The sequence below is a fragment of the Durio zibethinus genome, chromosome 9 (genome assembly GCF_047325235.1).
Source record: "Durio zibethinus cultivar Kanyao isolate XHJ-2024 chromosome 9, ASM4732523v1, whole genome shotgun sequence".
Taxonomy (NCBI): domain Eukaryota; kingdom Viridiplantae; phylum Streptophyta; class Magnoliopsida; order Malvales; family Malvaceae; genus Durio; species Durio zibethinus.
In genome coordinates, this window is record NC_143170.1 from 23,030,733 (window position 1) to 23,057,589 (window position 26,857).

General features: G+C 30.0%; 1 pseudogene across 1 annotated transcript; it reads left to right on the top strand.

The window, feature by feature from the left end:
• The first annotated feature begins 853 nt into the window (after positions 1–853).
• Positions 854–25,629, top strand: LOC111311699 (anthranilate phosphoribosyltransferase, chloroplastic-like; annotated as a pseudogene). The gene is made up of 11 exons (XR_016344899.1): positions 854–911; positions 1,397–1,680; positions 3,329–3,424; positions 20,983–21,078; positions 21,172–21,315; positions 21,491–21,607; positions 21,776–21,835; positions 22,947–23,067; positions 24,836–24,895; positions 25,093–25,211; positions 25,407–25,629. The product of XR_016344899.1 is annotated as an anthranilate phosphoribosyltransferase, chloroplastic-like (transcript).
• Positions 25,630–26,857: the final 1,228 nt, after the last annotated feature.

Sequence of the window (26,857 nt, forward strand, 5' to 3'; positions counted from 1 at the left end):
AATATGCCCTTTGGACCTAAAAATACCCTTAACATTTTATCCTTTCATCAAATAGTTTGAGTATCAAACTAGTGGGTGCTTGATTGAACCATTTTAGTACGTATATTTGCTAATTCAACCTCAATATTATTTTAAAAAGTTATACCTGAGACCCAATCTTACATTACCAAGGTTAAATGTCAACAAGCCTGATGTGGCATTTGAATAAAAGAGGTTTGTGACACATGTTGTTGAGTATATACATGATTGCTTTGAAGTATGTCAACCTAACACAAGAGTGTAGGTGCTAAGTTTAATCTTGAGTGTGGGCTTGAGGTTATTTGCATGGTCGATCCATCATAGGGTTATCGAGGTAAGTGACCTTATGTCAAAAAGGCCTGAGGTTAGGTTAAGTAATCTTGCAAGTGACTATCGATGTGGATCACATGTCTAATGTAAGACTTGTGTTTTTTCTTAAAGTTTGATCTCCAAGATTCATGGTAGTCGATCTGCTCAATAGGTTCACTTTAGGTTTTGCAACTGATTAGACTTGTCTTAATAGGTGAAATGATTGATTTGCCCTTTAGCTATTTAAAATCGCATTTAATGAGGAGATAGTTATTTGGATGATAAAAATCTAGAGCGGGAAAGGTGACAGGTTATGCCCAATAGTCATCCAACATGTGGCATAATTTGGATTATTCATTTGATCTAAATGTTAGCTACATAAAAAACCTCTTAAGGCCTTCATTTTTTTTACTTTTTTACATTTTTACTCTTAAATCGACTTGATTTTTTTTACCTTATAATTTTCAACTTTTTTAAATCAACATTCTTTCCTTTTTAGTTCAGTATGTTTTCTTTCTCTTTTATGATGTCAAGTAGTGCAAGCTTTAGGGGTTCAGAAAGTTATAGGGTAGTTTCTAAAGAAGGTCAGCTTAACAATGGAGATGATGATAACAGGATCTTTCTAATCATTACAAATAGAGACTACAGCTAAATGGCATACTAGTTGAATCCAATGTTTGAGAAATAGTAAAAGAAAGATAATGCCTGTGCTAAAGGAAAACGAGTTTATTATAGTATAAATGAGCTTTGTGATGCCATTTACTTTAAGCTTAAGAACCCTTTCTATCTTATATCTTAGGTCAGTCTATCCTTTTTGTTGACTTTCTTTTTTTTTTTATTGTTCTTCCTTTTAAGGTTCAGCTTTCTTAGCCTTAAGTTCCTCTTACTTCTTTTTGTTCTTTCTTTATCTACTCTTCCTAAGTTAACTTTCATTAACATCCATCACTATTTTTTTCTTATTGAGGAGTCTTCTTGTCTCTCTTTATCTTTTGACATTATGGTACCTCCACCATTACTCCAGCTTAGAATCTTGCACCTACTTAAAAGTTTGAGTCTTTTGACAATACAGGCTCTAATGATGATGAAGGTTCTGAAAGAGAGGCCAACCAAGCCAAGAAAGGTAAGGACGATGAGGAATCTTCCTCAAACTTAGAGAGCCTAGCTCATGTCCCTTTCTTCACTCCTTATTCCTTAGGTTTGATTCTTAAAAATGTGATGAAAAGCTTGAAGGGCAAGGTTAACCCTGAGGACTATCCTAATATGTATTCTACTCATCATGTCCATTTTTTGAGGGTCAACTTTAGCAATCTAAAAGAGGGGTACAATGTATTAGTATCGATAACTGAGAACCAGGTCACTAATTCATTATAAAGTCACCAACTTCGAGTGTATTAGGATTCAATAATGATCGGTTTAAGGTTTCCTTTACATGTTTTATTTGTTGAAATTCTTTTTTTATAATTTAACTATCACTTGGCTTACCCCAAATTCTTTCCAGTACATAGTAGCTTTTATTATTTTTTATAAAAGCTTAGGTATTCTTTCCATTCTTTCTTTATTCAGAGAGTTTTTCTCAATTAAGAAGCGTCTGCATGATATGAGGTGGTTCCATATGACAGCTTATCCATTCAAGAAGTTATTTATGGATTGCTTAAGCTTAATAAATAATTAGAAACTACTCTTCATTTACATTTATAAAGAGAAGAAAATAAGAATAATGAGCCTGAGGTGTGGGAGATTTTGAATGAGCTCAAGATTTTTAATAACTTCCCCATTGCTCTTACCACATTTGACCTTGAAGACTGGGATAAAATCTTAAAGTTCACCAAAAGGGGAGAGTGGTCATAGACATGAATGAGTTGGCCTTCTTTGAAGAAGTGAACGAGTCCAAATACTGAGTTAAGTGTAAGGTAAACTTGTAAGGTATTTAGTTTTATCAAATTTTTCTAACAATTAGCTTGTCTTGTAAAGATGTTTGCCTAACCTTATAAGGATTTCAAGTTCTGTAAATTCCTCTATAAGTTTAAGGTAAAAAAAGGCCAAAAATAGACCATCTAGCTTAGGGCTCTTTCCTAAGGGAAACTAAAGTAATAGAACTCCCTGTCAATCAGAAGTTAAGCTTCTTAGCTTAAATTCTCATCACCGTTCAAGGTAAGCAAAAAGTGATGGTATGTTGGAAAGTTTAAGCCCCTATCTTAAGAAATAGAGGTCAAGGCTTCCCTTTCTTTGGTGGATCTTTAGGCTCAAATTTTAAAGCCTAGCTCAGAAAAGTTCTCTCTACTAGCTTATAGTACAATGCCAATGAGAACCTTTTTGAGAACATTGACGTGGCTAGAAAGTTTACAAAGGTTATGGTCCTTCTAAATATTAAGTTGTCATTTAGTTCAATTTTCATATTGTTCTTATTGATTTCACTATTTTCGAAGTTTAAGTTTAATTTTCTTTTGTAGTTTTTAACAAGCTTCTAGCTGATCCTAATCGGTGTACCAACAAAACCTTGCATCATGCTTATATGACCCTGGCCTACCAAATAGGATTTGAAGACATGGGGTTGGGAGAATTATAAAAATAATAATGTGATCGCTAATCTATAGTCTAGCCCTTCTATTTCTTATAAGAAAAAATCAAAGTTGAAAAAAAAGGCTAATATCCTGATGATTAAGCTAGAAGAGTTGTAGGTGTAAAAGGCCTTAAGTGACTCAATGAAAGAACAGGCTAGGCTCAAACTCAACAAGGCTCAAGCAAAAATAACAAGGTTGAGGTCTCAATTGGAGGTTGAGTAGAAAGTTAGGGAGGAGGCCAATGAGAAGTGCAAAAAAAAGATCATTAAGGAGTTAATGGCTTTTGGGAGATAATTTGACCTTTAGATCAAATTCTTAAGTAACAACATCCTCGACGCCTTCGTGCTCTATAAGACAATGTGTAATTTAAATTCTCCAACTTGAACCTTGACCTCTCCAATATCAAGTTGGATAATCTTAAGACCAAATCTCTAGTCCAGTTTAAGGAGGTAGAGAATGAGGAAGATGATGATAAGGATATTGCTACGAATTCCAAACTCAAGGCTATCCCTGCACCTAAAGCTGAGGAAGGACCTGTAGCTACTATTGATAATGGGGGAAATTGAGGAATGAGGGTTCCTTTCTTTTTATTTTTTACTTCTTTCATTGTAAATTTTTTATAAGTATGGGTTTGGATTTTTGTAGTGACCTCAAATTAATTCACTATATGAACTTCTGACAAATTTTTTGTACTTAATCACTTAATGAAGATTTTGTCAATGAAACGAATACAAATATTTTTTGGACCAAGTTTCAATGTTTTGTTTCAGCACTTCTTTTTATGCTTTACTTTGATAGCTTATTTGAATAAAGGTTTAGCTCAGATGATAAGCTTGGACAATCTAAAGTGATTTAATAAATTGGTCTTTTGGTAAATCAAATAACCACAAAGTCTTAGCTCAAATTAAGCTAGTTTAATGGAATTTAATCAATCACTTAAACATTCATTAAATTAACTTGAGAATCTGAATTAACACATGTCTCGGCTTGGTTATTATGACATAATGAATTTTCAAGATGAGGTCAGCCATCGCCTAAGTTTAAGGTTTCATAGTAAATGTAATCATAGTATAAACTTTATGCAATAACTTTTAAATTACAAAGTGTGGGCTTGGCTTTATCTAAGCTATTGGTAATAGACTTTGAGATTATCTGCATTCCATGTCCTCAGGATGGGATTCCTATTCATATCTTATAACTTGTATGCTGCGTCATGGGTGACCACTTTAACTATTAGTGTCAAGCCCCGAGATCGAGACATAGTACGGCCATATTACCCTGAAGTAAAACCTCAAAGTAATATAAAGTCTTCTTTTTAAAACATTCTGAATTTCTTTAATAAAATAATTCATTTGAGCAAAATCTATAACTTTAATTTAGCTAATCAGAAATCTCCATATTTCCAAATGTAAACTAAAAAAAATACAAAATTGCTTCGTAAGATCTCACTTGCTAATTCCAATGCCCAACTAATCTTCCCAATTTGATCTTCTAGTTTCTTATAAAATTAAGGAACCTTATCATTTATTCATTTGTAAAAGAAAAAGAAAAAAAGAAAAAGCAAACTACAGCCTAGCAAGTATAAGCTCACATACCTCACGGACAAACATTGTTTTCATACATATCATATAGATCATTCAAAAACAATTATCAAATCATAAGGTCAAAACATTTGAAAAATCATCATTTTGTCAAAACATTTAGTAAACTTATAAATCAATATCAAACATATCAATTCATAAATCATTTCAAATATGCTATCATTCAAATATTGTAATCAAACAAAATCATGGATCAATCTTTAAAATCATCATAAATCATTAGTTCATCATTAGCTATGATCATTGTTATAACCCATAATATTGGTCGTATTGACAATTTCCTCCTCATGATCATTACATTATTATAACCTTCTAGCTAGGGCCTAATGCTAACCATTATAATCTGATAGTAGGGTCGTATGATCATGGATATGCTAACTAGTATAACCAGTTAGCCAAGGCCATAGATCTAGTTTTGGTGTTGATGATCCCACTACCTAGTGATATAATTTCATAATTATAATAAAATTGTTATCTAAGCATAAATCTTTTTCTCATTTCATTCATAAACATGATCCATCACTTATATAACAAAATACAAAATAATCAAATACTTTAACCTATTTTTATATATCAAAAATAAAGAAATAAACTTTCATTTATTTAAAACATACATATATACATAAGTTCAAAAACAAGCACAGTTTGTGAGATTCTACTTACCTTATTTCGATTCAACCACTTAATTTTTTCCCCAAAATAATTAATGGCCTATTCAAGATCATTTCAACATATCAGAAATTAATCAATCCATTTTGAGCCTATTAATGCTAAAATCAACTAAGTTATACAAGGGTTAACTAAACTAACTAATATTGATGGCCTAAGCTCCTTCACTAAAATGATCATATCTCATGATATCCAACTCAGAATTAAGATCTTTTTAACGTGTTAGATATAAACTCAATAAGTTTTCTAATCATATATGGCCCACCTCCTAATTCCTTTCACATTGTTTGTAATATATTTTGCAATCCTTGTCATATGCTATTGCCAGATAGCATATATACCTCATAGTAAAAATTACATATTTATTCATAAGAGATTCTGAATTTAGTTTCACTTCTTTCATTAGAAAATAGACTCAATAACCATTTTAAACATGTTAATTTGGAATTCATTGTATAAAAATTAAGAAAAATTTTGTAATTCCTCTCTGCTACTGTTGCTAGGCAACCTATTCAATCTTTAAGTAAAAACTAGACAACTCTTCACAGAAAACTTGAAATTGACTTTCATTTATTTTGTTGAAAAGTAGATTCAACAAGCTTTCCAATAGTGTATAATAATTATAGTAATATTTTATCCCTTAATATAGAATATTATTTTAATCTTCCATTGTAAACACTATGGTTCATACATAATAAAATTTTTTTCCTTTCTAACCCTATCAATTTTTATTTTCTATTTTTACAGCTATAAAATCACATTACTAAACCTTCTCAACACTTCATTAGACACTAATCAAAGTCTAAATGATTTGCCCACACTAATCTTGAAAGGGGATAGTGGATTATCTAAAATTTTAGGGTTTTTCGATTACAAGTTAAACTCCAAGACTTAACAATCACACTATTTCTTCAAAATTAAAGGAAGTTATTTACTCACCTTTGAAAGACAACTCTTTTTGTAGATTTTCTTCTTGGGCTTCAATTGAAATCCTTCAACTTGTCTACTCTATATAAAGAAGTGATGATAAATAAGCCTTTATTTTATTTCGATTAATTATCGACCAAACAAGTAGTATAAGTTAACCCTATTAAAAAGCTAGGTTATTTATTAATAAGTCTTTTGCCTTTCTAACTCTTTATTAAAAGTCCTTTCACTTATAAAAATACCTAAAAATAGTCATTTTTTTATACTAGCATACATGTAAAGGCCTTCCTAGTTCAAGGCTAACTTGCCAACTCGATCATCTATTCTTGAGGCTTCAAATTTTTTAAGCACTAGGTAGCCCTTCTTTATACTCTTATGTTGGATCCCCTTGATGAAGTAATTGGATACTTTCTACTAGTAAACTGTTATTTTGGTCAAAATTATATCTCTCTTTTCTTCTATTAAGTTTAGATTGGCTTTGAAGGCATCCTCATTCCTTTATTTTGATCCAAGCTTGACCTTTAAGCTCAAAAGATTGATTTCAATAGGCACCATAGCCTTTGTTCCAAATGTCAAATTAGAAAAGGTTTTTTCTGTGAGAACTTTCATGGTTGTCCTCAAAACCCATAAGACTTTATGGAGCTCGTCAACCCATTTGTCTTTTACTTCATCTAGTTTTTTTTTTAGGGCTTTCAGTATTGTCTTATTGGCCATCTTAACCTGGTCATTAGATTTGGGGTGAGCGACCAATGTGAACCTTAGGTGGATATGAAGATTATAGCACCATTATTTGACCATTAGGTTTTCAAATTGCTTGCCATTATTTGTTATTATGAATTAAGGTAGGTTAAATCAACAGACTATGTTATTTTATATGAATTTTCAACTTGAGCTTTTGTTATTGTAGTTAGGGCTTCAACCTGAAACCATTTTATGAATAATTAATTGCTAACAATACAAATATTCTTTGTTCTATGGTTAGAGTGAATGGGTTGAGGATATCAATTCTCAATTATATAAAAGGCTAAAGATTAATGATAGGGGTTAGTGTGGTTGATTGAAGATGTTGTACATCGACAAATCTTTGATATTTATCACATTTCTTTACTAAGTTGGTCATATCTTTCTTAATATTTGGTCAAAAATAACCCTATCTAAATAACTTGTAAGTAAGTGACTGAGATCCGAGGTGTATCTCCTTGATGACATAATTTTCTTTTTCATCACTACACATCTCAAGTAAGGCAAATTGAAAGATTTCTTATATAATTTTTCATTGATCATAGTATACCAAGGAGTTTTTCTCATCAAGGCTTTAGCTTGAGCCTTATCGTTAGGTAGTTCTCTCATAGTTGGATACGCCTTAATTGGGGTCATCCATGATTTTTTCTCCTTAACTTGTTTGACCAGTTTCTCTTCAATGCTTTTTTATGCCAGTTTTTCACTAAGATATGGGCTAAGCTCTCCGTTGTAATCCCCAAAGTTAGCTTAAACAAAGAATTTGCCAATGTGTTTTCTAACTTTGATATTTTTTTAACCTCGACCTTAGAGAAGGTGGCAAGGTAGGTTAATGCTTTCTCATACTTCTTTATCCTTTTTTTTTTTATAGTTTCAAACTCACTGTTTATTTGGTAAACCATTAATGGTGAATCATGATATATAATGATGGTTTTCACATTTAGCTTAGCTACCAGTCTCAAGCCAACTATTAATGCCTCATATTTGGCCTCATTGTTTGAAGCTTTGAATTTGAACTTAAGGGCATATTGGAGTTATAAGTTTTTCAAAATGACCAGGATTAAGTCAACCCCACTATTGTGACCAGTGGTTGACTCGTTAATAAAAAGTTTTTACATTTTTTCTTCTCTAACTTCCTCAGCCTTTTTGAGCTTTAATCGATCCTAACCAAGGTGTATTCCATGAGAAAATTTGCTAGTACTTATAACTTTATAGTCGACCTAGAAAGTATATGAAAGTTGTAATCATTGAGTTTTACTACCTATTTAATTAGTCTCTCTGATAGCTCTCATTTTTGCAAGACCTATTTGAGTGGTTGGTTGATTAGTATACAGATGGTATGAACTTGAAATATGGCTTGAGTTTTCTAGCCAACATGACTACTGTGTAAGCCAATTTTTCTATCTTTTTGTAGTTTATTTCTGACTTTGTTAGTACATTACTCACAAAATATATCAATTTTTATCTTCTTTCTTCTTCCCTAATTATTAATGAACTTATGGCTTGATTGGTCGTAGCCAAATATAAATATAATGTCTCATCGAGTCTCGACTTAAAGATACTAAGAGTGGAGGAAAAAAATTCTTCAAGTTCTTTAAATGCTTTTTGACACTTTGGTGTCATCTGAAGTCATAAATTTCTTGAAGATTTTGAAAAATGGTAAGCAATGATTTGCTAGCTTAAACATGAATCTACTTAAAACAACTATTCTCCTTGTTAATCTTTGCACATTTTTCATTGATGTGGGCCCTTTTCATGTTTTGGATGGCCTAAATCTTTTTTGGGTTCACCTTTATGCCTCTTCTGTTAATCATATAGCTAAGAAACTTACCTAATGTGACTCTAAAGGCATATTTGCTTGGGTTAAGCCCCATGCTATATTTTTTAGGGTGTCAAAGGTTTCTTTCAAATTTTTTAATTGTTCAAACAGGCTCTTGCTCTTCATTATCATGTCATCTATATACACTTCTATGTTTTGGCCAATATGATTTTTAAAGATCTTATTAACCAAGCTTTGATAGGTCGCTCCTACATTCTTTAGGCCAAAGTTCATGACCTTATAGCGATACAAACTTTTTCTAGTAATAAAGATTATTTTTTCTCATATTTTTTTCGTATTTTGATTTGATTATAGCTTGAGTAGGCATCTATGAGACTTAACAGGCTGTGCTCAACAATGTCATTGACCAATAGATCTATGCTAAGGAGAAAGAAGCTATCTTTCGGGTAAGCCTTATTAAGATCAATAAAGTCAACACATATTCTTCATTTTTTATTATGTTTTTTTACCATTACCACATTGGTTATCTAATTGGGGTAATATGCTTCCTTTATAAAGTTTGCTTGTAATAGTTTATTGACCTTTTCCTCGATGGCCTTTTGTCTCTTTGGGGCAAAAATTCTTTTTTTTTTACCAAATTGAAATCTGGGTTGGTATCTAACTTATGGACCATTAGTTAAAGGTCAATCCTTAGCATATCAAATGATGTCCAAGTGAACAAATTGACATTGTTTCTTAAAAGTTGAATTAATTGTTTTATATGGTCGAGTTTGACTCTAATTAGCATATATTTTTGAGGTTATTCTCCCAAAACGATATAAAGATGAGGTCTTCTATTAGTTTAGGTTGGTTTTCATCTATCTCACTCAGAATAAAAGTTTTTAGGAAAAAGCTTTGGTTTGGCAATAGTTGAATGCTAAGTCCCTAATATAGCTTAGTGAACTACCCAAAGGTCAAAGTACTAAAGCAATCGACAATCAATGGTCAAGGTTTCATGACAAGAAATAGGGTGTGAAGCAAAGCTGTTTGAATCTAATACTTGTTTTAGTCTCTATTTGTGGTGATATAAGTCTCTTCCTACAACTCATGAATTGAGAATTTTTATAACAACAAGGTCTGCTCAGCATAAATTAGGAGTTAATGAAACCTTTTTGAAGAAATCTTTCAAAAAATTATCAACTAATCGAAAGGTTCCTTAGTAGACCATGGTATTGGATTTGCCAAATACATCATTATTCTATATTCTTTCATATATATGGCGTAACCCAATTCATGTTTTTCAAGTTTAGAATTCCTTACTTTTTTTTTTAATTGAAATGAAATAAATGAAATAGAAATATTAGAAATATATAAATAGAATATAAAATATATAAATTCAATAATAAGTCAATAGTCAATAATAAGATAATACTATAATAATATAAATTCAATAATAAGTTAATAGTCAATAATAAGATAATAAGAAAGAATATAAATTCAATAAAAAGAAATAAAAAAGAGTAAGAAATAAAAAATTCATTATTGACAATGAGATCTTCTGTCAGTTCAAGTTAGTTTTCATCTATCTTAGGTCTTTGATTGATTATATTCTTTTGCTCAGTTAGATCAAGACTGTTTCTTACGAGAAGAATAGATCTTGATGTGGTAGTTAGTTCATTGTTAGTAAGATGGAACGTAATAGAAATGTAGAGCTAAATAAAATATATGTTTTCATTTCAATTTTTCTTTAGCCTGCTTAATAATTTGATCCCATTGACATGTGTATATGTCAGTTTAGGAGCTCAATTTTGCAAGATCTATTCAAAAATTGTAAAAAATTTGTGGCTTGTACAAGTATAGAGCTTAAAAGCTTAGAACCACTTAAGAGAGCACTTTTTTCAAATTGATTTTTTACATTTGTTTGCTTGTTTCCTTCTTCTTTTCTGGCTTTAACCCCTATAACTTTCTTTTCTTCTTCCACCTTCTCAATCCTGGCTGAGCTATTGGCTAACTCCTAATCATTCCTTTCATTGTCATGATATAACATTGATGTGCTATGGGTTGGTCTTCCTTAACTTTTTTAACCTTATGAAGTGTTGAAAACTTTACTTTCAAGTGGGGAATCGAGCCTATAAGCTGTATAACAGACTGACTTGGTCGGTTCAGTATCATATTGTAAGCTAATGGAACATCCCTAACCATGAACTCTATGATCAAAGTGATCGTCTTCGATTATGTGCCTAGTAAGATTGATAACTTGATGGTTCTTTTAACTGACACCTGCTCATTTTTTAACTTGATTAATGTAGTGGTGATCAATAGTAGCTTGTCCTCCTTAATTCCCATATTTTTCATGGTAGGTTAGTATAAGATGTTAGACAAGCTCCTATGTCAAACAAAATTCTTTTGACCATATATACACCACTATTGTAATTTCTATGGCATTATTATGAAGATGTTGAATACCTTTTAAATTTTCTGTATTAAAGCAAATCAGTTCATCCTTCAAATTTTTTCTTTTTTAGTCGAAAAGCCAAATGCCATAACCAGGTTAGTATAAGATGTTAGCCAAGCTCCCATGTCAAAAAAAATTCTTTTGACCATATATACACCACTATTGTAATTACTATGGCATTATTAAGAAGATGTTGAATCCCATTTAGATTTTCTGTACTGAAGTAAATTAGTTCATTCTTTAAATTTTTTTCTATTTTGGTCGAGGAGCCAACTGCCATAACCAAGCCCTTATCAAATTTTCTTTTAGCCAAGATAGAGCTTCTCTTCAGTAATTACATTAATTATACCTAATATAGGTTAGTTATCTACAACTTGGCTCATATTCTCTTCTTGCTTATCCTATGATTCTAACCATCTCTATTACCTTTTTTTTTTCTTTAAATTCTTTCATATCCCTTCTCTTTGATCCCTTCTTTTATACTCCATTCTACATTGACTTAGTCTTACTTCATGCACTAATCTATCCAATCGACCTATCTTTATTAGGCTTTTTATTTCATTCTTCAAGTTGACACAGTCTTTCTTATTGTCACTAATGTTTCTGTGAAAAAAATTTCTTTTGGTTGGGTCTTTTTTATGTTCTGCCTTAGTGGTTTTAGCCATATAAGCTTTAGGTTTATTTCTATTTGTATCAGAATCCTTTCTTGGGAGGTATTTAGTGCAGTGTAGTTCTTTTTTTTGCTTGAGCTCCTAGTTTTATGTTGTTTTCCCCTTTTAGGTAAATCGTAGAATTCCTTATCTTTTTTCATGGTTTTTTTTCATGGTAGCTTCAGCATTTATGTATTTTTCAACCATACATAGGACGTTGGCTAGCATCTTTAGTGGCTCTAGATATAAGGTGAGCTTCAGGTGATATTCTTTATCATCTACCCACTAGTTAAGGCAACTACAGCTTTCATTTGCTTTAAGTTTTTCACTTGTAGAGTTTTCACATTAAAACATTTGACGTAGTCTTTTAAAGATTCATTTTCTATCTTGATGGATTAACATCATGCTTAGGGTAGTTTTCTTAGTTCTTCTACGACTAACTCGATGAGAAAATAGTGGTTAAGCTCTTTGAATATGGTGATCGACTTCAATTTGAGGTTGTAGTACCAGGATTGAGTTACCCTTTTAAAGATTATGCCCAATCCTTGACACATCAGTGCATTATTTGCACCCTGCATCATTATGTTAATTCTATAGAATTTTAAATGATCAAAAAGATCAAAGGTGCTATCATAGGTCTCCAAGGTCAACATTTTAAATCTCTTTTAATGCATGGTTCTATCAATCTCTTTAATAAAGGGTGAGATCCCCAAGAAATTCAGCTTGTCTTAAAAAACAACAAGTTTTCCTTTCAGCTCTTTTTTTATGGACTACATTCTAACCTCTAGGTCTTTGTTCGGCTAAAGTTCTAGGTCAATCTATTTTGATTTTTGTGCGATTGCATGGGTATAATTGTAGTTGGATAGTGATAAAGAATGGCTAGGGTAGTATGTTCTTTTTCCCTTGAGGCTGATGAGGCCTTAACTTCCTTATAATTGGGCTATCTTTCCAGCTGGCTGTTTGTTAAGGGTAATCAAGTTAGGTACTTTTGAGGCTTAGGGTGGCATTATGGTTTGTAACATTTGCTTTAAGGCTTGGTATGTTCGATCAAAACTTAAAATTATTCCATGGTCGACCCTGTCTATGGTAGCTTAGGTCGGTCCATATGCTAGTTATTATAAGTTTTTATCTCGGTCAAGATGGCTATAACCTTCTTTATTGGCTCCATTTTTTATGTGGCATGGTGTTTAGCTTGGCTAAATAATAAAATCCCTACCTAGCATGCCAAATGTTGGTGCCGAGCTCTAAACTAAGGGTCAAAACCCCAAAATCACATGAAAGAAAAGAAAACAATTTGAGTAAAGACAAGGAGTGTTTCATGTATTTGCACTCTGATGCTCAAGTTAGAGGCCAATATTAGGGAAGATAAAAAGAGAGGAAAATAAAGATGAAAAAAGATAATGGGATTAGATTGATAATACCTTAATGGCTTTTATTTACACGTGAAAGGTAAGGGGTTTGTGAGGGCAGAATAGTGATATAACATAGTTAACATGGCACTGTACATGTTAGGTTAGCTCAAAAGTAAAAAATACCCCTGGTTGTCTATTGACAGTCCCTAATGAGGGAAATGACTGATATGCCTTTTGGAGTACTAAAAAACCATGAATTCTCAAAGTTGTTTTTCAAAGTTGGAGTACTAAAAAACCATGTGATGCTTGATTATATGGACCAATAGGAAAGGGTTTGCAGCCATATAAAGGATAAGTATATGGCCATATGTGCATCTTAAGTGAGAGAGAATGACAATTGGAATAATCTCTAAACTGAATTGGTAGCTTCATTAGTGAGCATGTTAGCTTGTCCCTCATACAACCTTTCTACCTTATTAAAGCCCATGTGATACACTCTAGGTGGACTAATGCTTTCCCACTTTAATGCCTTCTCATGTACACCTAATCCTTTGAATTTACAGCCAACAGTCTTTTTAAAATCAAAATTTTCATAAGCAAGAAGTGGAGTAGCATCTATCATTTTTCCTTATGGTCCAACTTTGTTCTTTAATGCCATTGGTCTGCCTCCTTATGTCATATGTGAAAGTAGCCTCCAAGTCAGCATTTTTTGTCAATTTTAAATGATTTTAATGATGTGGAAGGCTATGATTGGTTCTTAAATTCACCTTGGAATGTCTAAGTCCAACTTGGCTAGCCAAATCACCCACCTTATGCACACATAGTGTTGCTCACAGTTTGTACACTTCCAAAGGATGGTTTGGCTTTGATTCATGCTCTTGGCACTTCATAATCATCTTCATGGCTCTCTTAGGGGATTAAATGTAGCTTGATTCAGCTCCCATTTAGTTCTTAAATCCTCATGGCAGCTCAAACAGGAAAAGTCTTGGTTATTGTACTCCATGCATTGCATATTTCACCATTTTCTAACATTTAGGACAATTAACACAATTGAGTGGAATGTGTATTAAATGAAGCAAAATTCATGTATAGAAGTGTGATAATTAAGCATTAAACCTTATAATAATTGTGTTGAGAGTCAAATTCAACTTCCTATAATCAATCCATAAATAACTTAAGGTAAATCATAAATATAGGTTAATCACAAGAATCATCTTAGAATATGTTTCCAATTAATTGAAGTCCCATTGTGTGTGCAATGTTCATCATATGTTATCACATAAAATTTAGTTATGATTGTATAATCATGAAATTAAACATAGCATTATCAAAGAGTATATAAATTTTATATATTTGTCTTTCGCGCCTCTCTCCATTATTGTAGACTCTCACTAAACCAAAGAACCTTAGGTCTTTGATAGCTTGTAATGTTAGGCTAAGGTTAAGCTAAGATAAAGGAAGTTTAGGTTCAAGTACCCTAATTATGTATTAATCGTTTAGGATCATTTTAATATGCCATGAATGAGAGCTTTTCAAGATACTATCTACTCCTCAAACTTGGATTTTTCTCCATTTTTTCACACTTTTTTATTCTTTTCTTTCTTATTCATTTTTACTTTTTCAATTTTTTTTTCATTTTCATTTTTTTCATATTTTTATATTTCTTTTCTTTTTCAATACTTCACTATTTTTCCCAAGTGATAGTTGGTTAAGTAAAATTTAGGCATATGATCTTTCTTTATTGCTTTCATTCTTTATTGTGCAAATCACCTTAAGTTTCTAATAGTTTAGATATAAGTTAGTAATCTATCAACTTTGGTACTTGAATCCACTTAATAATTAATTCTATAAATCTTGTGAGACAATACTTTAATACTTATCATTTTATTACTTGTTCGATCTAGGCACTTGCAGACATTGTGAAAATAGGCAATCATGCATTATTCATGCCAACCTCTAAACCCCCATCTTAAACCCTTAAACCCCAAACCAAAGCCTAAAACCCCAAATCAAAACCAAACCTTAAACTCTAAAATCCTAAACCTAAACCCAAACCAATCCTAATTTAAACCTTCAAACCCCAAACCAACCCTTAAACCCTAAACTAACTTAAATCCTTAGACCCTAACTTAAATCCTTAGACCCTAAATCAACCTCTAAACCTTAAAGCAACCTAAACCCTAAACTAACCCTAAACCTAACTTAAACTAAACCAACCTAAATCCTTAAAGCCTAACTTAAACCCTTAAACCCTAAACTAACCTTTAAACCTTAAATTGAACTAACCTTAAAATCCCAAACTAAACCAAACCAACCTAAAATCTTAAACCAAGTCAGACCAACCCCAAACTTAAACCAAACCAAACCTTCCCTTCAATCCCTAACCCCAACCCCAAGCCCTAAACTCTAACCAAACCTTAAACTAAACCTTAAATCTTAAAAGCCAAACCTAGACCCATTCTTATGCATTTGCATTTCGTTTTAATAAATTGTTACAAGCATTAGCAATTTTGAATTGTCATTCCATTAATGCAATTATATTTGTCATTATCTATTTTGACTATTATACATATATTATATATTATAATGCTTATGCATTACTTAAATGTTACATGCCTTATAAATCGAACCCTTAATCCCAAATGCCTAAACCTTAACCAAACCCTAAATATTAACCAAACCCCAAACCCTAACCAAACCATAAATCCTAACTAAACTCCAAACCTTAAACCAAACTTTAAACTCTAAAAACCACACCTAAACTAGCTTCCGCGCATTTGCATTTCATTTTAATAAATTATTACATGCATTAGCAATTTTGAATTGTCATTGCTTTCGTGCATTTATATTTGTCATTATCTCTTTGACTATCATGCATATGTTGTATATCATAATGCTCATGCATTACTTACATGTTTCATGAATAAAATGTTTTAAGAAAATGTTTTTTTAAAAAATAATAATAAAAATAAGGTAATATTACAAATAAAAATAACCCTTGAGATTTAGCATAAATATAGGGGGATTTTCAATACTTATCATTTATGCGAAATATTATCTTGGTTTTGTGAGGCATTTTCCAAACTCCTAAAGTTAGGGATATTTTTGAAATTCTGCATAAATAAAAAGGAGTGAAAGAAGTATTTCAAGACATAGGATTTTTCATCTTGATCCAAAATAAATGGTTTTTGGTTTTTTTTTTTCTTCAAGAATAAAAATGATTTGTTTCCAAGATATAAAATTTTAAAAAGATTTGATTTTTAGAATGCATAAATAAATTAGGGAATTAATTTATAAACATTGAAAGTATGACCATTTTTACAAAAAAAGATAGCATGCAATCAATTGATGTTGTTTTTAATAGGCGTTGTGAGTGCTAATCTTTTCCAATGTATAACCAACTCCAGAACTTAATTTTGCTTTTCAAAAACTAAAGTATTTTTTTTAATAAACTTTAAACTTGTTTCATTGTTTTATTAAAAGAATAAACATTTTAGCTGATCAATCACACCCTAAAAAAGATTAGTAATAACTCTCTCGATTTTGATGATTTTTTAAAATACATTTTGTTTTTTCACGTCCAGTGGTCAGGCTCCTGAATTCGCACGATATGACAATATGTCAAAAAAGTCTAGTCAATACCATATTATTACTACCACGTCAATATAAAAAGAAAATCTTAAAAAATTCTAAAAATTTTTTAAAACCCTAAAAATTTCAAAATAATTCTAAATTTCTTAAAAAATTTCTAAAAAATTTTAAAATTTTGAAAAATTTTAAAAATTAAAAAATTTCAAAATTTTAGTGAAAAATAAAAAGTTCTAAAAATTTCAAAAAAATTTCAAAATTTCAAAAAAAATCAAAACTTAATAAAAAATACAAATACAAAAAATGAAATTTTTAATAAAAATAAAATTTGGTTAAAATTCTAAAAAACTTGAAAATATTTAAAATAAAGAAATCTAAATTTTTTTTTGTAAAATTCTAAAAAATTTTCAAAAATTGTAAAAAATGTTTAAAAATTTTTCCTTTTTTTGATCTCACAATTTTAATTTTTATATAATTTTTGAATTATTAAAAAAATTATTTTTATTTTATTTTATTTTTAAGTTTTCAAAATTTTATTAATTTTTTAAAATGTTTCAAAATTTGAAATTATTTAATTTTTCAAAAAATTTAAAACTTTTAGAATTTTTTTTTTAACTTTTAAGTTTTTTTTTTAATTTTCATATTTATTTAAAAATTTTTAAATTTTAAAGAAAATTTTGGAATTTTTTAATTTCTATTTTTTTAAGATTTTAGAATTTTTTAAAATTTCTAAAATTGTTGGAATTTTTAAAATTTAAAAAATTTTAGAATTTTTTAAGAATTTTAAACGTTTTTTGGAATTTTTTTAATTTTTTTAAAAAATTATTTTTCTACTAACATGGTATTGATGATTTGGTACTGACTAAAATTTTTATAATGTGTAAATATTTTATTATATATTTATGTCATGTTAACATATCGCACTAACGATGTTAGTCAAAGTTATTAACCATTAGAAAGGAATGAAAGCTGAAATACCAAACTAACAATTTTATTTCTTTAAATACCAAACTAATAGAAAAATGTATAGTTTAAGGGTTATATTTATATTTAACCCTACAAAAATTTGATGGCCTATGATGTCAATCAGCCAAGATGCCCTATTTTAAGCAAATCATCTCAATTCTAAAAATAAATAGTTATGCACCAATAAATAAAATAGTTCATTTTATTTTATTTTTTAAAAATATTTTTAATTAAGTAAATATATATTTTTTAAATTTTTATTTACATATATATATATATATGCATGTTTCTTTAAATAGTAAAGAAGATAGAGTTAATAATAAAAATGGTAATTTGAAAAATTTTCAATGTTGAAAATTATTTTGAAGTTTTTAATGATATTTTTGAAAATATTTTCTTAAATTGAAGAATAATATTTAAGTCAATTTTTCAAAATTTAAGGGTTATTCAAATAAAAAAATTAATTTCAAACAAAATTATAATTCATTTTTATCAAAAATAAGATTTTTTAAAAAAATTTTTAGAAATGAAACATTTATAAAAATATAACATAATACTTTTTCACTTTTTATAAAAATAATTATAAGAATATAACAAAAGACTTAAAAATAACCCCAAATCAATGTCTTAAATCTATAGTGATGATGTTTTGAAAATGTACATATATATTTTATGTATGATATTTTGTTATATTATTTAAGGTCATGTTTAGTTTATGAGATTATGATAGGATAAGATAAAATGATATTATAAATAGGATTAGATTAAATAATATTATCTTATCTTATGTTTGATGTGTATAAGAATTAAAATAGGATAATTTATTTATTAGTCAAAATTATCATTTTTCAAAGTTGATATAATTTTTAAGAATATAATAGGACAAGTAAATTTAATCTCATGAATTAAAAATAATTCTCTCTACTTTAAAAGGATTGAATCATTTTATATTAAGAGAATGATAATTTTTTTTGTAATCCTATCCTTTTTAATTAGATACAAACTAAATATAATATAAAATAGTTATCATATTATTTTATTTATTATTTTATATACCAAATATGATTTAAAATGTTTAAAACAAGTTATAAATCTTACCAATGTAAAAACATCTAATCATTTTAAATTAGTACATTTATTTATACCACATATAAAATACAATAATTCATTGTTCAAATGGGATATCTATAACTATATATTAAAAGTATCCTTAAGAAATTAGTTGCTTAACACCTGTTAATATTTTTAATTTACTATTTTACCCATTAATTAGCATAGTTATTACACTAAATTCATGAAAATTCTAGAATACCATTGGCAGTCTAGTGATTAATGTTGGTACATTGAATATTTTTAAATTAAAATTTACATAAAAAGTTAAAAAATTACATTAAAAACAAAAAAATATTAAATTTTTTAAAAAATTTCCAAAAAAATTACTTTAAAAATAAAAATAAAAAACTCAATAATATCAATAAAAAACTGCAAAGATTTTTTTTTTTTTTTGAATAAGTAGCCTTTTCTTCGTCTAAGAAGCAGCAAAAAAAATTTTTTTAAATTTTTTTACTGACATAAATTTCATATTTAAAATTTCTAAAAAAATCTAAAATTTTTTTCTAAGAAACATGCCTCGTAAAGTGAGAAAAAGAACATAAAAAATAAAAGACAACATATGAATTTTTTTTAATTAAAAAATTAATTTACAAAAATTTAAGCAATACAAACTGCTAGGAACAAAATCAATAAACACAATTAACAATAAAAGAAAAATCCCACAAAAGTTCTTAGATCTAAGATTTTTGGATTTTTTATTAAAAAAAAAAAAAATTTCTCACCACAACAACAATCGCATCAACACAATCAATTAATAAACACTAAAAATTAACAAGAAAAAAAATAGAAAACTTAGATTTGAAAACTTTTAGAATATATTTTGATTTAAAAAAATGAAAAACATTAGACAAAAAATACGAAATCATAAAACATTAGAAAAACTCTGACAACCAATGACTGATAGAGGTGGAGGTGGTGGGGAAGTTGAAGAGTTTTTTTTTTTTTTTTTACAAAAGTGAAAATTTTAATAAAAGATAAAAAAAATAGAATAAGGTAAAAAAGAGTGAAGAAAGAAGGATAAAAAAACAACCACCGACTATTCACGTGCACGTAGCAATCAGATGCGGTGTGTTTTTTTACCTTTGGTCAGATGCGGTGTCTGTGGTAGATTTTAGAGAGAGAAGCGATTAGAGGAGAAAATAAGAAGAAAAGTAAGATTAAGCTAATTCGATATTTTCCTTTTTCTACGTTTAAAAGGTAAATAAGGGCGGATAAAGTAGGGTAGCTTGGTGGCTTTATTTAGGCTTATCATGAGTTTCTCTACCCAAATAAGATGAATTTTTATAATTAAAATAATAAAACTAATTTTATATTAAATATTAAATTATAAAATGACACTCTCACTTAGATTTGTGTTTTGCCTTAAAAATTTAAGTTAACACCAAGAAATAATTCATCTTGGAATGTGGGTAGAAAAACAATAAAAAGTTAAATTCATATCCAATTAAAATTTTTTATTTTTCTCAATAGATCAATGCTCAATTTTTTTTTTAAAGAGTTAGACCATTTTAAAAGTATAATTTTTTGTTTTTAATTTAATTTAATTACTATTAATTATGTTTTATTGGATTTTATAATTTAAATTAAAAATTTATTAGATTTACTAAATAAAAGTGGAAATTAACGAAAAGCAATAACCATAATAAAATTATTGTTGAAAATTTCTTAATAATAAAATTTTTTAAAAAAATTATAGGGACAGTTTTTAAAAAGAAATTAAAATGAGAAATAATACAATTGGAAGAGGCTTAAGAATTATTTCTAACACATTAGTCAAATTTAAAATATTAATAAAGAAAAATATTAAAAAAGTAAAACTAAAAATATTAAATAAGATGAAATATTCAAAAAAAAAACTAAAAAAAGACAATGATACAAATGACATGAAATAATTTTTAAAAGAATGTAAATGATTTTAAAATAAAATTTCTTTAGTTAAAAGATATTAAAAAAATTTTATCAATGTTTAGAGCGAATTTAAAAATATTTTATTTTTATTAAATAAAATAAACAAATAAATAAAGAGATAATAACAAAATAAATATAAATTACAAAAATAATATATTTAAATTTCACATGCTAATTAAGATCATTATTTTTATTTAATATTATATTATTCTAATTAATTGTTGTTATATAAATACTGATCCCTTGCGAAACAGGGCTTTTACCTAGTTATCCTTTAAAAAAAAAAACCCGTCCCTATCGAAGCGGGACAAAATATTCCAGTTGCGATCCTCGTAATCGTTATTTTAACGCAAGAATTCTCAAATAAGAGTAATGTCAAAGTCGTTTCTGTCTCTGTTTCTGCTGTTTCTGCTCTGTGCAGTGTCCGTGGAAACCCGAGCTCATCAATATTTTCATTTAATGAGGTAAGAAAAAATTGTTGAAATCCGTTTGGGGGTGTTAAGAAATATCAAATATTAGCATTTTTTTTTCTAATCTGGCTTGTTTTTTGGGTTTAGTTGATTAAATCTTTGATAAATGAAGTGAATTTAACGAAGTCCGAGACAGAGACGTCTCTGGAGTTTTTGTTAGCTGATGCTAATGAGACTCTGATTAGTGCTTTTCTTGTTTTGTTGAGAGCCAAAGGCGAGACCTGCGAAGAAGTAAGTTATTTATTTTTTAGTTATTTCTTATTGAAAGAAAGAGATTGTCCTAATTGACTGACATTGTTATTGGATTCTAAAGAAAAATAAGTGATTTTCATGCAAATGGAATCTGAGTAAAGACTGGCGATAACATAGATATATATATATATGTTTTTTTTTTTTTTTTCTAAAGGTTGTGGGATTGACGAGGGCAATGTTAAAGCATGCTTGGAAGTTTGAAGGGTTAAATGATGTGGTTGACAATGTTGGAACGGGTGGTGATGGGGCAAACACGGTGAATATTTCTCAGGTGCTTCAATATTGGCTGTAGCTTGTGGTGCAAAAGCTGCCGAGATGACTGACAATCCCTCAATTTAAAACTATTTTATCTTTTTCTTTCTCCTTTTTGGCCTATGGATGCAAAATTGCTTGCCCTTCTATCATTGCCATAATTACTGTTTGATTGTCTGTGTCGCAGCTAGGGAACCGATCAAGTTCTTCTGCCTCTGGAAGTGCTGATGTATTAGGAGCTTTGGGGGTAGTTATTGATTTGGCCCCAGTGGTTGTTATATTCTGAACCATGTCATTTATTGCTGGCATTGATGTTATTGTGATTGAGTATTTGTCTTCCGTGTGGGACTGTCATTTGTGTAATGTGAATGACATATTTTTGGTGGTAGTATTTCTTCCAAGCCAGCCTACTAGGCGCTTAGGTAAAGCTCATTTATATTAGCAACTAAAGAACAAAATTTATCTAGCATCTTGACATGAATTATTAAAGCTTCTTTTTTTGGGGAGTATTAGGTGCTTCTGTATTGAAATGCTCGTCAGGCTAATGCATGGAAAGTATTGAAATTAAATGCTTTTCTCTTATAATTTCTTAATGAGTTTGACAAATATTTTCATAAGAATTTTAATCTTTTGGGTGTGGTAAACCTCACTTGCAATAGTAACAGTTGCCAGTACTCAGTAGATGGATAACACTGAAGGTTGTAATATAGAATACATAGAATGCCCAATATCCAATCATGTTGGTTAATACCTAATGACATGTTGCTCCTTTTTGCCTCTTCAAAATTTTTAATATAATTGCAAAATGGAGCCCATTTACCGATCATGTTGCTTCTACCAAATTACATGGTGCTTCTGTTATGGTTTCAGTTTGAATGCTGTTTGCTCTTTTATGAAATGGTAATGTGTTTTTTAAGAGTAATGCTTTCAATCTTTGGGTTCAATTGGTTTAATTTTGCATGACCTGCTGTTAAGAATTTATGAAAATTCATCCTTCCTATTTTCTATCATTTCATATTAAATGTCACAACATAAAGACTGAAGCTTTTACAAAAGGAATATCTACTATTACTGCTAGCAAAATTTTGCGTGGGCCTCATTAGTTTAAATCATGACATTTTAGTCATGAATATATCATATATGACTTATTCTGATATGTTACCCACGCTGATATTTTGTTTGGTTTTCCCACTACATGTATCTTGAACTATATGTAAGTGGAAAATAGAAGCATTAAGTTGCTGGCCCTCTAAATTAAATGATTGTAAAATGTGTACGAAATATAATAAATATAACCATCTACATATCTTATTGTGGCATTGATTCAAAGCCTTTTCTTTTTCTCATTTTTCTTGAAGGGAGTAGTAGCTAGCTGTGTGAATAAAGCAGGAATTGGTTTGATGATGTCACCAAAGTACCATCATGTTGAACCCTGCAAGAGTACCTTTTTCTGCTGTTGGTGTTTAAACCAAAGATCTAGTAAGTGTTCTTAGTGCCTTGTAGCATTAGTAAAAGTATCACTCATTTTTTATTCTTTTCTTGAATTACTATTCCTGATAATTTCATCGATTTTGTCCTTGGCTGTATGCAGTATGCACTATGATTTCAAATCTTCTATCTTTACAGTGATACTATAAATGCTGTTTGGGGCTAGTTGCAATACCTTGTTCTATCTGACTCAACTACGAGTCCATTTCCATTGCAAAACTACAAACTTGCACTGGGATTCTGTAAAACAGACTTTCTTTACCACTCTTTCCAGACCACTTTTAGCAATGGACCCTTTTTCCCCCTTTTCCTGTTGAATTATGATCCAATTGCTGGATTGGGAGTTTATGTGCATAAATTGGAGGTTTTAGAATGTTGGCTTCCATTTATGCTGGCTTGAACATTTTATTGGTTGAACCTTCTTAGCTAAAATGTCATTCTTTGGCCAAACCTTCAATTCATATTCTTATAATTGAAACTATAGCTGCCAATTTTCCTTGGTTATGTTAAAAGGTTCTTTGTTAATGTTGTAATATGTTGGGCATTGTTGATATTCCACTAAAATGATATATGATAAAGCATCTTAGAATAGAGTTCATTTTAGGTTCCTAGAACAATGTAGGTTCCAGTCATGCAAACCCCAAGAAATTATACCTTGATTTTCAGTCAGTACCATGTCATGTTCTTTGTTTGTCTGATTAACATTTGATTGAAAATACATGTAGTATTGAGGGTTCAATCTCCAATGTTCCTACTATTATATTTGGAAAATTTACTCTAATATATATATTTTTATTTGCTCACACCTTTTGTGTTTCAAAATCAATCTCTTTATGTTCAGGCTGAAGATTACTGAACCTAACTATTAGAAGATGTCCTATACAATTTATCAATTCTCTAGCTTACAATAGCAAAACTTACCCCTCATGCATTTGTTCTTTTATAATAAAAAATTGAATAGAAGTTATAGAGTGCAAACTGAAAATCTTAAGGGAGAAACATACGAGAACAATTTCTTGAAGGAATTGAGTTTTCATGCTCAACACTAATAAAAGCTTTGGAAAGATGGCTCTTGAGAATTTGAGGGTTTCTGCCCAATGATGATCAAGGATAAAAGGGAATGAGGGGCTCTTCTAAAATGTATTTATATTTGAATCCTCAATGGAACCTTGAGAACACATAGAAATCATAGAAATGCAATCCTAATTGGTGTAGCAGATATTATAACCAAGATTCTGTCCGTAAACCTTCCAGAAAATTAAATGTAATTACCAATATCACAAATAGAAAATTAGAAGACATGCATAGTTACTTACACACTTAACATTTTAGTGGTGCTATTCTCTTGTAGATTCCACCTCAAAGTATGATCCAACGCCATGTATTGTTCATGCATGATTCTATTACATGCGATCTTCTGTTTAACTTCTTTCTTCCACAAAAGAATTTAATATATCATGCAGCACTTGCATTGGTATTTAATATGATAGTTTGCTCCTTTAATTCAACACTAAGATGAGATCTAACTGTTTGAGATAGGTCCTCAAAATGGCTAAAGCACTGCAACTATTTGGAATTAAAAGAACATTAGTTGTGCACTTAGAGGGATTAGATGAAATCAGTCCCCATTGGTAAACTTCATTTCTTTACCTCTTTCCCCTGGCACTGACATCAGATCATGTTATCTTTACTTGTAAACTCACTTTCTTATTCCTACTTTAGGCCTAAATCATTACAATTTCCCAACATATCTATGCAGGGCCCGGGCGAGTCCTTGATGTTACTTCAGAAAAAATTGAGAAGTTCTCCTTTGATCCATGTAAGAACTTGCTAGTAATTCATGATTTCTTTATCCTTCATTGAGACCTGAGTATTGTTGTACCGTTGAAGTGAAGTTGGGTCCTTGTTGGATGTATAAGACATCATGGTGTATTGAGCATACAATAGCAGAAAAGATTTTACACTGCTTTGTCTATACTTTAATGTGCTAAGAGAATGAGAATTTCTGTTGGACAGTGGAATTCGGCATTCCTCGTTGTACCCTGGATGACCTGCGAGGTGGTGGCTCGGAGTACAATGCAGACGTATTGAAGCGTATACTACGAGGGGAGAGAGGGCCCATTGCAGATGCACTTGTAAGCTGTATTTTCACCCTAAACTACTTATTTTTTCATCTTTTTGTGTTCTATGCCTGAGTGCCTGCCTTCATGTTTGTATTTCCTTTTTGGATAATCAAAATATTTTCAGTGTAATATAATGGAATTTGCAAATGCTGCTTTGTCTGTAATCATGAAATGACTATGATTCTAATAGAATAGCAAAATTTTTAGATCCTTGATGCAGCAGCAGTCTCCTAGTCAGTGGCCGTGTGAAGTGCCTGGCTGAAAGAGTAGCTTTTGCTTGTGAGACAAGTTATCAGGAAGATCTCTGAAGACACTTAATTCATGGATAGACATCTCCAATGTTAAGTCAAACTTACTTTTCCTCCGTTGTAGCTTAACTTATGGGGTTGAACTTCACCTGATATATTCTCTTCTTCAATGCAGAAAGTGAAAGAAAAACTATAGTACAATAAAGCTGTGGAAAATTTCGGTCAACATTCAACACAAAACTCCAAAAGCTAGAAACATTTTTGAAAAATTGACTTATCTTTCTACTACAATAAAACAGTCGTTCCATGTGGAAGTATTGGAAGCTAGCTTCTCTGATCTGAACTTCAATGGAGCTTGATGGGATCACTATGCAACAGTGGAACATTTGAATATACCAAAGAAAGAAATTGCTTGCCTTGTATTAAAAAGAAAAAAAAAAAAAGCACCCTGCTCCCTTTGGCTTCTGCCTTGTTTCAGTGCTTTGATTGCCGTTCATCTGTAAAGCCCCCTGGATTCTAAAGTTTTCTTTTCATGAACATAATGTTTGGTCAAAATCGAAACAGTTTCTTTCGAATCCAATGAACTGGAATGGTAAATTACCCAAATTAACAAACTGCAGCACCAAATCTATATAGTGCCTTGTACGGTCTGAGAAAATCGGAAGATAGCAAGAACAAGACAGTTTTATATCATTATCACACTAGTTAAGTACAAAAGTCATCGACCAAAACCCATTACAAAGTGTACTATTGTTTCATTGGAAATAAGAGATGCTATTCTGTGGAACAAGGTTTGGTCTCAACACTTAATTCTCAGGCGTTCAGATTCACGGTAATGGCGCCAGCATTTGCGAGGAGGTTCACAAGCTGACCTGTTTGATGCTTGGCCACAACAGCTGCAATGATTAAAAGAAAGAAAGAAAAAGGTATCATGTCTTTTTATTTTCCCAATCTACAAAACCAAACTATAACCCCAAATTGACACTGATTTTCACATTTCCTTGCTTTTTTAAATCAAGAAAATGTTAAAAGTAAATTTACTTTTAACAAACGAGCTTCAAGACTCTAGATATTGAACGGTATCCATATTTAGTAACTAACAAATGATGATAGCTCTTTTTGTCGAGCTCCAATTTCAGAATACTTTTGAAAAAATAAAAGAAAAAAACGGTCAGAGATAAAGGTAGGGAATATTTCCTATGTTTACACTTCGACACCCAAATTAAAATAGATGAGGTCGGAATGAGATTAATAAAAAAAAATTAGGAGAATGAACTTGTCTTAATGGTGCTTAGATATTTATATTCATAGATAAACAATAAATGACCATTAGAGGACAATAAAAATAGTGTTGAATTGATGTGACATTAAGTATGTCAGATCGACCAAATATATTAGGTCGGCACAAAT